The sequence below is a fragment of the Nesoenas mayeri genome, assembly GCF_963082525.1.
Source record: "Nesoenas mayeri genome assembly, chromosome: 16".
NCBI classification, from domain to species: Eukaryota; Metazoa; Chordata; class Aves; order Columbiformes; family Columbidae; genus Nesoenas; species Nesoenas mayeri.
The window spans coordinates 6,924,180-6,937,486 of record NC_137562.1 but is presented as its reverse complement, the minus strand read 5'-3'; positions in this window follow the sequence as shown (position 1 = coordinate 6,937,486).

Below are 13,307 nucleotides of genomic sequence, written 5' to 3'. Positions count from 1 at the left end.
TAGTTTGACAACACTCGTGCTGAAACATAACTGTGAAAGTACCTCATTGATTCTAGTTCTGCTAATTTGAAATAGTTTCCCTGCAGCTGCCAATGTCCTCATAACTAACATAGTGGGGGGAAAAATAGATCACATGTAAATTTCTGAACTTAGCATTATATTGAAGTTCATGCTTAATCGTGGAAAGTAAGTGCTCGCTTGCCTTTAAGGATGAGTAATTGCAGTGACCTGAATGTTTATGTGTTATAGTTTGCCTCGCTGGATTGTGGGTTTGTGTGTATTAAAGTCATGCTGTCCAAGCATCGGCAGAGCTACAGTCAGGCTGCACACTTGTGTGGCTGCTGCTATTTTGGAAAATATTGTGACAAAACATCTCTGAAAAAAATGTTTTTAAAATTATTTGCATTTCTTCTATAAGTAGAAAAATCAATTGCGTCAAAGCAGGAGGTTCTAGATATTGTGCTCTGCCATTGGATACAGGATTGATTTTGACAAATGCTTATGATTGCATTTTAACTTATCTGATAAAGGAAAAACATAGAGATTTATTGTGCAGTTACTGTTTAACAGAACTCTTTACTGCAGTGAATAGGAAGTACTGGTTATATGTTGCTGGTGTGATGACTAACAATGACATGAGAGCAAATTCTGATTGATTAACCTCATTTTCTTCATTGCAGCATATTTTTTGCTAATAATGATGTAAAATTATCATAATAACAAAAAGTTTAAAATGAGTAATATAGTACTGTATCACATGTATAGGTTTGTTATGGGAAAAAAAAAAAAAAGGTCATGTGTTGTGTTGTGAATTGATGTAACCACATTTTCCAAAAAAAAAATGTGGTTCTATTCTTTTAAATGATATTTTTAAGGCCTCTTGTACATCGCTCTACTTTTTCTTCCGTGTGCTGCTCAATCTCTGAAAAGCCAGGGGAGGCCATATCAGCACTGATACTGAGTGTTGTGTAAACAAAAAAAGTAATAAAATACATTCTGAAATTAGCTCTCAGGGTTCAGAAACTAAGAAGGGCAAGGTTTCAGCCAAGTGACCTCAGGGAAGCTTTAAAAGAAGATAAGACATAGACTCTCCAGGAAGAAAAGAGACTCTTATCAAAGGAATTAATATTTCCGATTCTTATTTACATTGATTATCATGTTATTTGTGTCACATATTAGCTAATGACTCGAGACCTTGGTGTTTAATAAATACAGAAGTCACTAAACAAGAATGCTGGTTAAGCAAATAGCAACAGATAAATTTGAAAAATCCAGGGTCCGTTTTGAGTTGGGGTGGTTATAAATGGTGTCGGGATATCAGCGTCAGTGATATTCACGTGTGATGCAAAGTGATTTTGTAAAAAATCACATGTTTTTGGACAAAATGTGTGGAGCTAATTGTTCTCTCCATACCTTGACCTGTTCCCACCTGCAGCAGGAGCAGCTCCGCTCCCCCGGGAATTCCCCTGGCCAGGACACTTCCTCCTTCCCAGGGCCACCCAGGCAGATCCACCCCGGTGCCGGGTGTAAATACCATGTATTTGAGAACTTCTAATTGACTGAAGGGAGAATATATTTTGGAGATGAGGTCAAGGCTGAAGGAGTCCTGGAATGCGGAGCAGCTGAAACAGATGATGGTAAGAAAAGGAAGCTCAGATTCCAGATTTCATATTTGAAAACCCTGGACTGCCATTTCAATTAGGAACATAATCTTGGTTTTGTTTAGTACTTCTCTGCCCCTTGTATCCCTGCTTTATAAATACACTCACGTGATGGTAGAGCAATCAGAGACCCTAGCAGTAATTCCACAGCATTTAACCTTCATCATACAGGTGACTACACAAAATAGCTATGAGTTATAAAGAAGTTCCAGATGTGTTTAAATAAGTTTAGTTGCTGAAACCACTTAAAAAGCTAACATTCTAGGACATATTTACACTACTAACAAAGCCTGTATTTAAAAGGTATGGCAGGCTTTCGGCAGCCATGGAGAATGTTTTAGGACCAGTATCTATCCTTACAGCTTCACAGAAGGCTGAGGGAAAAGCCTTATCAATACAGATGTGATGTTAAGCAAAGGCAACCAGTCTACTTATTACATTTATAAACCATTTGTATCTCTTTTCCCACTATCTCACTTCCTTTTAATCACAATGTTCTTTACTGTTATTGAAAGAAAAGATCATGTTAAGCTGCAAACACTATATTTAATAGCACACTGCATCACCGTCACAGAGCAAGCAACTTAATACGTAGTAGGTGATGTTTGAGAAAATGTGCTGAAATCAGTAGGTTCTCAAGAAAACATTCTCTTCTGATTATTATTTAAGTTACTTTTTGCTTGGGTTCCAGAGCCAAAAAGCTGAAGTTAATCTTGTCTGCCCTCCTGTTACAGACAGGCCCATTCAGAGCCCTTTGATGTCAATGCAAGGAATCCCATTTTTAGTGGCCTTTGAACCAGATGTAGTAAAAGGGCAACAGCATTTTGTAGGGGTTGCAATTGGGTAACTTGCTTAAAGGAGGAGAGTTCTGTTACCTATTTCTGTTTTCTTGCTCTTTTTATTATTTCTAATGTTTATATACCATTAAAAGAAATGTAGATACTTGGTAAACAATAAAAAGGACAAATGCCTCTGCTCTGATCATATTACGGTTTATTTATATAAAAGCAAAGAAGGGCTGTATTGCTGTTTTTCAACCTTCATAGCAGTAGAGCACACAAATTTAATGATTCCTGCTTGTTTCAGCTATTGTGAAATTTAGGAAGGAGTTTGCATAAGATAACATATCCTGCTGTTGTAATATACTGGAGACAGGGCTCAGATCTCTGGATAAGGAATGCTGCAAAACCCCAAAGTGTTATTATCACTACCCACCACTCTCCCCAGGATCTGAACCTGACCTCGCTCCCTGGATCCAAACAATCTCTGTCTTTGTGAAAATAACAGAATTTTACAGGAAGCGAATTTTCTATAATTATTATGTGAAACAGTTCTTTTCCTCGACATGCATTCAGGTTTGGGCACGTTACTGAACAAAGAGAATTTCATATCAAAATATGATTAATCTGTGTTTGTGAAGAATAGGGACTGAGAGCTGCCAGCAAATAAGGAGTTAGAAATGGAAAACTGAGGTGGCTGTCTTGCCAAAAGAACTTAGCATATTTGAAAATGAATAAGGCAGAGAGGCAGAGCACTTTGAGGGGACAGCTTGTTTGTGGAGGTGCACTGGCAGGAGGAAGCCAACATGAGTATCAAAGCAAACCAGGTTGGGCTGAAACCTTTCTGGAGGAGGATGGGAAGAGGGAGGGAGCGGAGTGCACATACGAGGATTTGGGTCCTGGCCTGCTTTTCCTTCCTCGGCAGCCTGGCAGGAAACTTGTGGTCAGTTGTTTGTAGTGTGAGTAACTGGGCAAGTCTCTAGTCCTGGCAGGGAAGGGAGGCGTAGCAGTGAGCTGGAGGAAGGTGGCTGGAGACGAGGTATGTCCTGAAGCCTATGGCTGGTCCTTGGGCTGCTACACAAAAAGTGAAATTCATGTGTTTTTCTGACAGCACCTCCTTGAGACGTCCCCATGTTGGAGTGCGCTGTGCTGAAGCCTGCCTGGGTGCCTTTGAAGAGGGAGCTTTTGCATTCGTTGGAAAGCCAAAGGACCAGAAGCCCTGAATCCACTGTCCTGCCTGTAGCAGAATCTGCAGGGAGGAACGCCCGCTGCGGAGGTGAGTGTCTGCCGCGGCCATTCTGCGCTCCAAGGAGCTGGGTGGGATGTCAGCATGAAGTGTATGTGGGCACCACAATGATGCTGCTTTTTACAGCTCCCTTTGTCCAGGGATGTAACAGCTTGGGAGAAATAAAAGCCTAAGCTTGTGTTGCAAATCGTGTGGTTTGTATCCCTTCTGAAGGGAGATTTACAACATCTGCTGGATTTTAATTAAAAGAATGAATTTTGCAGAAATGGTTGGTCTCTTTGGGTGGTGACAATTCCTGTTTGCCTACTTAAGCAGTTTTGGGGCTTTTTTCTTAATGTGGCTTAGTGATGTGACAAGCAGGTGACTGCAGAAGTCTAAAAAGCCCTGTGTTGGACCACTGATATACAGGAACATCTTTTTACACATCTGTAGATGAGATAGGTGTCTTCTAACAGCCAATCTTGTTACATAATAAGGGCAGTCTGGAACAAAACTTCCTAATATGTGCAGCAGCGAAAAATGTGCACATCAGTAACGAAAGCCTAATTTATTAATATTTATTAATATTTTATATGACATATCCAGGTGGACAAGACTGTTAATGTACATGCAGCAATCAGTATACTGTGTGATAATAATTTATTCACCTATATGAAAACCAAACAGGCTGGCCATAATGAACTTCATTCTCTGGCAAAGCTTCACTTCAAATTTGCAATTAACAACACTAGTAGGAGATTAATGTTCCTGGTGCTGCCTTGTAGGATAGTATAAATGGTTTGCTGCTATTACCAGCTACTATATGAAGTTAGCATCTTCTTATTGCAACTTCTCAGTAAATTCAATTTTAAATACAAGTACAGGCCTGAGCATTTCTTTTTCTGGAGGATCCACAGCTGAGACTCATCAGTCTAGCAACAACCTTGACATCATGTTTGAATATATAACCTTTCCTCTCCCCAAGCAACTTATCTCTCACTAAGAAAAGACTTTCAGAGAGAAATAAACAAGTGTCTGCCGGTATGAACTAGGAAAGGGAAAATAAAATGAAAAATGAACCTGTATTATTTAAACAGTGTGACATGACAAACGGCAAGTGCTGCTCACACCTAGCCCTCTAAGAGCAGCTTTCTGTGTTGATAAGCTGTGATTGAACCTGAACCTTTAGTTACTGCAGCTAGCTTGGTGAATACACTACATATTGCAATGGCATGGTATTATAACCCTCCAGATTTTCTTCAGACTGTTTCTTGGAATTAAATCATGCAAATGTCTGAACACAAAGACAAGGCCAAACGGGGCATAGATGTTGTGAGGACTCTCTGTCCTCTGGGATTATTCAAGTTTGTGCAGAGGATGAGTAGGTTAAATCATTCTGGTTCCTAAAGACTGTGTGTATGGGGGCTGTAGCATGAAATCTGGGGTTAAAACGAGGGCCATTTGTGTAGGTTGTATGGCCTAGAGCTGGTGCAGGTTTAACTAAATGAGGTTAAGGAAGCTCATGCATAGCCAAAATGTATGTGCTATGTTCTAACCCTTCCTGCAGTGCATACAGGGTGCACAGCTGGTTTTGGGCATTCAAAAAAATCTGTTTAGGTGTGCATTTCAGATTTAGCACATCTTATGGCAAAGAGATAATTGCCATGCAGATTCAGCTTACCTGGTTGTTTTCAGCTTGAGGTGCTGTTGGTAAATAACAGGTGGCACAGATATCCAGGGTAGTCATAGTTATGAAATTCACATCTGTGACTATGATGTGTTTAGTCTGATTTGTTAGAAGAACAAAAGTTGGCAGCATCCTTCTTGATGGTTCAAGAGGAGCAGCTTTTTCCAGAAGAGGCAGAAGTCTGCAAAATGAACATACACAGTTACAAGATGAACAGAAGCCTAATGTAGCATGGGAATTCTTGGTTTATTTAGCTGTTCTCTTTTACATAATTGTACTTATTCTGGAGGGTCTCGACCTCACATTCAGTTTAATAACATAAGCCTGGGAGTAAGAGCAACACAGTACTTTAGATGTGGAAGGAGTTCTGTACATTTTGTCCATTTAAGTACATATATTATCTTCTCTGTGGTTGAAACATTAGGATAGGAAGAGAGGCTGAGGAAAAGTAAGTGCACCATTCAATCGGCATGTGAGTTTTGAACACAGCTGATGCAGTTTTTCCCTTTCTCACATTTTCCACAATTGCATCTCACCCTACCTTATCAGGGTTGGTGAAGTGGGTGCTAGTAAATCAGATTATAAGAAAAGAGAGGGTGCCAAAAGAATGTTCTGCCCTAGCTGCTAGGGAAGAATATTGGGGCATTAACCAAACTAGGACAGGGAAGGTAGCAGTGTTTTGTGGGGAAAAAAAGGAAAGATAATGGGGAAAAACAAGAGGCAAAGGAAGGGGAAAAGAGAAAATCAGTTAACTTGCTTTTCACAGAAATATCTTTTCTATATAAAGACAACAAAAGAAAAAGGAGGAATAAACAAAAAGTAAAAAAATACAATGAAAGGCTTAATGGAGAAAGCAGAGGAAGAAAATGAGATCCTAATCTCTTCCCAAGGGTCAAGTATATCCCTCTAACAACATGGCTGGGATTTTGCTTCTGCGTTTTGCCTCCGAGTGCTTCTTAAAAGCAAATAGTTAGCCAGGCACCAGGCTGTTTAGATTAGTTGATTGTCATTTGAGCTTCCTAGGTATTATGCTATTTCCCTGGTGAAAATTCTTCAGCTGAAAACATTTTCAGGCCATGGTTGTACTAAGGGCGGTTACAAAAGAGGCAATGTGAGATAAATTCTTAGTACAGTGTCACTTTTCATATATTTTAGAAGAAAAAATCACGATAAGCATTGAAAGTAATATTGAGGCAAGCTAGAACAAAAGGCGTGTTCAAAAAGCCATTTTTTTGATTGAAGAACTTGATGACGAAGGGAATGAAGAAGGACTGGAATTGGTACAACTCTGTTAACAGTCTGGCTGCATTCCTTTGTCCATATTTTTATTGACTTTCACTTCCAAAGAAACAATGATGCTTCAAGCTGTTCTCTGAGGTCTGGACGTACCTTGCTGACCTAAGGAGACAGACCGCATCCCAGCTGTGAGCAAGGCTTGCATGTATGCACACAGCTGTACTGGAAGAACAAAAGAGTTGTGATCCTACTTGTCTCGCTCTGGAGTGCGGTTGTTTCCACGCCTTTTGAGTTTTGAATAGCAGCGCTTCACACATGAGAAGGGCCGTAATGAAATCTATTGTCCCTGGCTCTGAAATAATTCACTGTTGTTTTGATACTTTTCTCTGTCACTGTTCAATCTTTTCTCAGACTAGGAACAGAGAACTAGGAGTCAGACCTTCTGCTTGAGTTAAAGTTTGACTGGTAGCACCTGAAGAGCTGAAGAAGATGCAGGACTCTGATTCATTTTGTGATTAATTAGAATCCAGGGGCAAGGATTTTATATGTCCATCATTGTCATAATAGTGATGGGCAGAAATTCACTGTCTTACTGTAAGGTAGCTTGCACAAAGGATTATGAGGATTATTATGGGCTCCAGTTAAATAGCATAAAATATTAATTGAGTAATGACTCTCAGTTTTTCACTGAATATTTTTTCACTGAATCTAATACACATCTGATCAGATAGAGATTTGTTCAGATAGCTTTATTTGCTTTTAGTTACTTGGTGCAAAGATGCATGAGTTAGTAATAAAATGTAGTTAACTATTTCTTTAATGTGTTTACTTCAAATAGTATATATTTGGGGTTCTGAAAATGTACCAGGACCTTAAAATTTGCCAAATATAATAAAAATTGTAAAAATGGTTGGCATCGAGCATAAGGAAATGTGAGCAAGTAAAGATAGTTACAGTACTGGAAACCCAAGAAGATCTGGCAAAGAAAGTAAAGTATTAATAGCATTACTAATCTACTGAGTGTAACTGCCAGTAAAATAAGTCAGGAAAGCAAAATCAGGGAGGAGAAGTTATAAGGCAACAACACAAATAATGTAACAAATTTGGATGTGATGTTTGCGGTTCCTGTTACCAAACTGTGAGTGTACACAGGGACAGCGGCTGTGCCTGGTGTCCAGATATTGCAGTTCACAGTGGGATAAAGGGTGTAACACTGTTTAAACTCAGCATGATTCTCTTATGTAGTAAATCCCCCATGATTATTTCTTACAACAATCAGAAGCCCTTTCTCATGGGGGGCGGGCAATGTTGAATTCTGAGTTAATCGAGTGCCTTTCTTCTGCTCTTACCCTGCAGAGTTCTGCTACCATGGCACTGTGCCATTGCTACTTCTCATGTATTTTTCCCAAAATTAAAAGTTGTTCTCATCATATTCTGGATAGATTTTTTTCAGACAAACAGTTCGTATAACTTCAGAATGTCTCAACCCATTGAGACTGTCATTCATGAAAAGTTTGGGTCGCAGCTCAAATTATTTCTGAAAAACCACTTCTTTCCAATCCAGCACCGCTCAAGGCAGAGCCACATTAGACACTGGAAATCTCCATTGTGCTTTCTGCATGTATTCACATCAATGCTTTGGCAGAAACTTGTTAAGCTTTAATTAAGGGGTATGTTTTACTTCTAATGCATAAAGAAATTTCTGCTTTAAGTCTGTGGCTTTCTGTTCAGATTTATTTGCCAGTTTTCAATGAATACTCTTTTATTCACTATTTTATTTGGTTGCTCTTGCCTTTCTGACACTCACCAGGACTTCACAGCTAAATAATGATCAGTCTAAATTTTTCAATATATGCTTTTCAGAGTTAAGGAACAGACTGTAAGAGCATTTGGTTACACAGACCTCCTGGAAAATGACAAGGGCCAAAACAGAAGAAGGATGTGAATGCAATTATAGATATACAGCAAGGGCATAAGCAGCAGTTCTTGCTTCCTCCATTCTAATAATTCCCAGTCAAGGCAGCAGGTTTGCACAAGTGCAAAACTGAAGGCAGTGATAGGTCAGATGATTTAGAAAAGAATGACTTAAAAAAAGAAAATACTGTGAAACACCTTTCCCTGACATCAGACAGAATAAATACTGACAGTAGCTTTTCTCATGCGGAACATGTTCAAGGTGAGCAGTGTCTAGCAGTCTCTCCTTATTACACAAGGCGGGATGAATCCCGAAACTGAGCTATCCACTAGAAAATATAGTTGTTCCAGGATATGGCCCAGGCTTTTCCACATTACGTGGTCTAGGAGAGGGGGAAGAAAACAACTAACACATCGGTGATTTCAGATTCTGCTATAGATTCATTAGGGTTCCTGTAGAAAAATAAATGGGTTAAGAAAGGATGCAGATTACAGGCAAAAGGCACAAATAAATACAATATCTGGGACAATAAGTTCAACACAGAAGACTAATGAAAAATCATGTCTCTGGGCAAAAAACCATATTTTTAAATAAACTGATGAGGGCTATCAACAAAGTCACATGTAGCTAGAATTTCCAAGGAATATGAAAAGCAGAATAGGAAAATTTGTTTGGAAAAAGAGAATAAAAGCAGATCACAGTAACACTGAAATGTATTATGTTAGCTGTCAGAGAACCATGGTTCACTTTCTGATGTCTCAGAAGCAGTGGAGGATGCAGTGCTTCCCTCGGCTGCTTCAGCTTCTTCCCTCTTAGTAAAAATCCATTGTTTAGTTTGAAAATTCCCATCTGTTTTATACAAACTGCATGAGTACTTGAAACTTCAGCTATAAATGCTGTTTGGACATCATTTGCTGCTTGCAGAATGGTTTATAATTGGGAGCACGTACTCCCTCCTTGAATCAGAAACCGAAGCCAGGATTCCCTGTCTCAATAGTTGTCTCAGGAACTGGTGACAAGCGGAGCCTCGTGGTCGGTGAGACTGTGTCACTCGGTACGGGTGACAGACCGCAGGTCACCGCAGTTCCAGCATGAGCTCAGAGGGAACAGGAACGTGCTGAGGTCCCAAGGTACCAGCCTTTAGGGCGGGGGTCTTTGGCATAACAGACTTTTTCTTTTTGACTTGTCCGCTTGTAAGTAATTTGTTTATTTTCAAAATCTTCCTTTCTTCCCTTTCCCCAAACCAAGTTAAACCCAAGCAAGCATCCTGTTTAAAAGTAAATAAATAAACAAAAAATCTAGCTATGTAATCACATCTCAAGTATGTTGCTTATGCAAGTGATCTGAGCTAAGTCAGCATGAAAATGCGGAGTTCTGGTATTTTATCCCCTTAAGATCTAGGGTTTGATTTTTAAAAGATCTCTTTGTGGTGGTGGTGGTGGTGGTGCTTTTTGGTTGGTTGGTTTTTGGTTTTAGACACATCTGAAAAACAGTTACTTTACAGATATAATGCCTTTTGAGGTTTATTTTCTGACCTTCCTCCAATACTGCAGTCTCTCTCTGTCTTTGGGCTGTGTATGCAGCCATTTGCTTTTTTCCCTTTCCTTCAGTTTCTCAGGGTTACTTGTGGTCTCTTGGGTCTATAAAGTATGTTCAGGTTTCTTTACCATTCAGATATAGCAGTATAGGAAGCTGAACCAAACCTCTTAGGTTTAATTCTGATAGAACTTTCCCATTATGATTTAGGAAGTCGCCATCTCTCTCTGGTACTGTCTCACAAGGGCTGTCCTTTGGGCCTGTCTATTTTGATTATTAGCCATTTAAGGCAAATTCTCCTCGTTTTTTGTGTGAATGCTGCCTTGGTGTTTGCATTTCGACCCTTAGTACAACTGAAATATAAAATATGTAATGGTAACTCCCTCTAGTACGCTCCAGCTTTGATTCATAGCTACCACTGAAGATACACTGATTATTCCCCATCTTAAAGAACTATACCTTAAGTAAGCAAAAAGTTGAAAGAAGCTGCATCTTGCATAAGCTTTAGTATTGTGTTTCAGTGCTGCTTTGAATGTTGACTGAGGTGGATGCTTACAGTTAAAATTCAGCGGTCTTACAGAATAAAGGCTCTGTATTTGGGGCATTTGAAATCTGAGGTTGATTTTCTTTTCTTTTTTAATTTTTGTATGCTGGCTGTATTTCTATTTTATGCCCAGATGGTTTTCTTTAACATTTAGTATAGCTTACATGTAACATCTTTCACCAGCATTTTCTTGATTTATGCTTCTGTGTTCAAATAGTTTGAAAACTTTGTTAGGGCACCTAATGGGGAAACAGCTTTTTCACACTGTGGATGGGGCTGTTCTCTGTCAACAGAAAACCGGAAACTTGTGGTTTGTGTGTGAATTGTCGGACAGTATTACAGTCATGTCAGGCTGGGGTTTTTCATTTTATCCTTTAAAGAAGCCTAAAACCTTTACCCCCAATTGAAAGAGCATTTGTTCTTAGCACAGTAATAGCTAGGGAATTCAGGATTAAGTAATTGATATTTTTCATAATGTAATATATGTATTGTTCCCATGTGATAAAATGTTATAGAAGATGCTAAGCCCTGTATGACTAAGAGATGAAAATGATGAGCTGATACGTATGACGTGAACTGTTCATGGAAGGAAAATCCAGTGTTAGGAAGAACTAGAAATGCTCATTGAGTAGATAAAAAGCTTGCAAATACTACTGGCTATAACCATTCTGTACACTGCAATGTTTGAAATAAAAGGTTTTACAGTAAAGAAATATTTACAGAAAATTCTAAAATTACTCTGCAGGCTGGTGTGTGAGTCAGATGTCCTGCACTGTCGCAGACTGTTTTGTTCTGTGAGTAAAAGTACTTGCTTTGCAATGGCAGCCTCAAAAACCAGCAGGTTTAGAAGTCTATAACGTGTTAAATGGAACTAGCAGTTGAGGGTATTCTCAAAGAAAGTAACGCAGGCTTCTGTATTTCTCATCTGGGGAGGGCCTGAGGGTTTTGAGATTACTTAAAAGATGGAGTATCGTCATGAATGAAATAATGCAGCTGGCACAATGAATTGATTTCTTACAAATTTTGTGTAGGCCAGTTATAAAGTGGCTTAGCTGCAATGACTAACAAGTATTTCGGTTCCACTGTTGAACAAAATAGGCCAGTAATATTCACAAACAATGGCATTTACATTTTTCTCTTGAAATGTGCTGTTGCCAAGGTTCATTTCATGCCTGTTTAGGGGAAAGAGAAAGCACCTCATTTTTGTATAATATGAATGTAATACAAGTTAGGCAAAGTCCATCATACTGTTTACTGTAAATGTGCCACCCATACTGGTAACGCCCAAGTGACATTGGGAAAGTGAAGACATTATCTAGTTACACCTTGCAGCACCCTGAGAGCTTTTCAGGGAGGCAGGACTTCTGTGCCATATCAAAGAGGTGAGATCTATTAAAGTAGTTATTGCTCATGCAGAAAAGTACCTACTTTCTGTCTGAAAATCTGTCTATTGAAGTTTGTGTGCATCTTATACCCCCTTCAGACAGTGCTTAGAGGAAAACATTACGCTAAATTCACCATGTTGACAAAAGGTTATTAGAAAACTTGAAAACAGTAGTTTTCACTAAATCATTATTATAAATCATTATTATAATATTCAATTTTGTAAGCCTGCACTCTACCTTCAAACTCACTTTCATCTAAAACATACCAGAACAAATCAACTCTACAAACAGCCTGGGACATGATCAGATCTGTAGCTTTGAGTGGAAGAGTGAGTGGAAGAACAAGTCTTCTTTTCATTGATTTTCATTTATGTTTGCAGGGTCATACAATCCTGCAGATCATCACTGAAAAGGTATAATTTTGGTCTGAATTAATCTTATGACTTCATTGATTTAGTGGAAGAATTTAAATCTGTTTATACTGATAAAGGACTATTACGATTTCATTCCTTTTATGACTTTGTTATAATTCTGCATTTTTACAGAATAGCTACTGTTCTCCCACCCAAAATAAAAAAAAAAAAAAAAAAGACTTGTAGGCTTAGGAACCCTTGGAGCAATTTATTGCTTTCTGTGGGTTCTTTTGGAGTCGAGTGAGTTTAATGCAGCCTTGTGGTCTGTTTTAAGTTGCACTATTCTCTGAAGCCTTTGTCTCCCAAATGATGTTAATTCTCCTCGCATTGCATAATTTTGATTTCACACTTGGTGGAAGGGAAAGTACCTGTGAATATATTTCAGTTCTGTGAGTCTCCTCTTGGGTGCTACATGCAAACTGTTACTCATTTGTGCCGCTCAGTTCTCCAGGAGACAGGGGAAGGTCTTGTTGTTTCAACTGGTATCACTGTGGTGCTCTGGGTGTCCTGACCATGCTGTGTCCTGCACAAAGAGGCTCCACAAACCTGCACCTTCCCATCTGTCCGGCCAATCACAGAATCCCAGAATGTCAGAGACTGGAGGGGACCTCAAAAGCTCATCCAGTGCAATCCCCCCATGGAGCAGGAACACCCAGATGAGGTTACACAGGAAGGTGTCCAGGCGGGTTGGAATGTCTGCACAGAAGGAGACTCCACAACCCCCCTGGGCAGCCTGGGCCAGTGTTCTGTTACCCTTACTGAGAAGAAGTTTCTTCTCAAATTTACGTAGAACCTCTTGTGTCCCAGTTTGAACCCATTACCCCTTGTCCTGTCACTGGTTGTCACCGAGAAGAGCCTGGCTCCATCCTCCTGACACCCCCCCTTTCCATATTGATCCCCATGAATGAGTCCCCCCTCAGTGTCCT